The following is a 2,316-nucleotide window of genomic DNA, read 5'->3' as shown; positions in this document are numbered from 1 at the left end:
ATGACCCTACATAACTAGAGAGTAATCAATGGCAGGATTCAAATAAGGTAAGTTCAATCAGGAAAATTACCCAAGGGCATACATATATGCGTTCTCTTGTTTACCTAGCCAATCCTCAATATCCAAAGAACATAAAAACTAGAGCAAATATTTTATATTATTTGAAAGAAAATATATACTATATAAATATTAATTTTCTCAAGAAAAAAAAACTAATAATGACCTTGCTTTACTAATCAACCAAATACTATTAACAAGAAAACCTGGTTATATGAAGGGGTTTCATTAAATTGTTCCTTAACATGATTTTTTCCTCAATCTTGAAATGGTTGCCATATTTTAAACATTTATTTTCTTGGAAAATTTTTCAAATAACAAAATGAATATTAATGTCATTGTGCAGCAAGTGAACACATGCCATCTTCATTGGATAAATACAATATGGAACACTACACAATTATAAATTAACATTGCAATACCAAGAGAACCTACAAAGTTGAGTTTTTGGCAGAACATTGTGAAAAAAATCAGTGACAATTTTACCAATAATTCTTTTCCACCATAAACATCTATTCAAAACTCTTTGTTTTATGTCTACATAACTTTGATAGCCTATTACAACAATAGTATAGCATTAATAAATTATTTGAACCTTCCAAATAAGAAATTTAGCATGTATCATAGGAACAGTATAATCCTAGATGCATCTTTCCATGAACATATGAAATAATGGGCTCTTTGGAGTTTAGCTCCAGTTGCCATTTATGGAAAAAACAAATGATGCACTAATGCTAAGGTAAAAACCATTTCAAATAGAATAAAGGCAAGGAAGCATGTACACCATTTATGAAAGGAAATCATTAAATATCCTTGCTCATTAGTAGTAAAATTTCATTCTATGTATCATATGGGCAAGGCAATCACCAATGTGTGCAATCAATTGGAACAAGCCAATTAATTATACTTTTTGATATAAAATTAGAGTCTCTGTATTTGCATGGTTTCCCATATAGCTTAAGTAGACTGCAATATGTATCAACCAACTTTGGGATTTTTCCAATGGGAGCCTCTTCCTTTGTTCCATACTTGAACTCATCCATAAGTATCTTGTGTATATCTTTCTCAACATCGTTGAAATTTACCTCATCCTTTTTGTAGGGAAATTTCCTATTGCATGTGCCTCTTGAGTCCCATTAACCATTTTCAAAATGGTTTGTTGTGAACGATTTCAGGAAGGCAATGCCTTTGAATCCCGACAGTAAGCAGATCCCATTTAGTGCACCTTGAATAGCATGTCTTAAGGAAAAATAGATGCCAAACTACTGGGCTTTAATTTATGGACACTTCTGACAAGCTAATACCTCATATTTCATAATGTAGACACCTAATCTTAGAAACCATTGGCCAGAGGATAGAATGATGACATCTATATTTGGTAGCACAATAACCCACTCTAGGTTTAAAACATCGAAATGAAGCTTGATTACTCCTTGAGAGACACCCTTAAACTCCACCTCTATGTTTTTTACTAGATATGGTGACTAGAGTACCATCAATGTAAAGTTATATGATGCAAAATATCAGTGCACATTTACATTAGCTTCATCTTTATATATGGTTTTAGGATGTTCTACATGCACAAACTGAATACATTTTCAATTGGACATCAAAGCCAAGAAAACCATATGAATATAAAGACAACAACCTTCTTGTTTTGTAATGGGTTGTTTTGATGTTCAAACATACATGAGAAAGTATACACAGTAAAGTTTGCATCTAATTATGATTTGTCTCTTCTTAGTCTATGCAAGAATTGTTCTGATGGAGTCCCTAAACATAAACAAAAAGTGCGAGAAATTTAATAATCACTTGCACAACCATAGTTGTGATCAACTATGTTACTGGATTCACCACACTAGGGTGACAAAACCATTTCTGATCCAAACTAGCAACATGGAATTGCCAAATGGCACAAGAAACCACACCATTTCCCCAAAAATTGCAAGCCAAAAAATAAGTAGAAATATTCCTCACAATTGAAAACTAAAAAATAATTAGATATAGACCCCACATATTGCAAGACTTTAAACTACGGGTTCAAGGATAACTTGTAAACTTTCATTATTATGTTTATCTAAAGAAAATTGGAAGTATCAATTTTTGGAATTTTTATCTTTACTTAAAGATCTTCAAATTCATGGCATAGCTCAGATAAATTGACTACTACTAGTTAGATGGAAAAATGAAGACAATTTTGAATTGACTTAGATGATGACAAGGCAACAACACTCTCTACAAGGACCATTTCAGGGGAAT

The 2,316-nt window shown here is 32.0% G+C and overlaps 1 pseudogene; it reads right to left on the bottom strand.

Moving 5' to 3' along the window:
- Positions 1–860: 860 nt before the first annotated feature.
- LOC149256774 (protein trichome birefringence-like 24) lies at positions 861–1,776 on the bottom strand (annotated as a pseudogene).
- Between the last annotated feature and the right edge of the window lie 540 nt (positions 1,777–2,316).

This window comes from Pinus tabuliformis, chromosome 7, assembly GCF_031772625.1.
Source record: "Pinus tabuliformis cultivar Carrire ecotype Pingquan chromosome 7, CPIR1, whole genome shotgun sequence".
Classification (NCBI taxonomy): Eukaryota; Viridiplantae; Streptophyta; class Pinopsida; order Pinales; family Pinaceae; genus Pinus; species Pinus tabuliformis.
The sequence above is the reverse complement of the archived record's forward strand: the minus strand, read 5'-3'. Positions and strand labels throughout refer to the sequence as shown.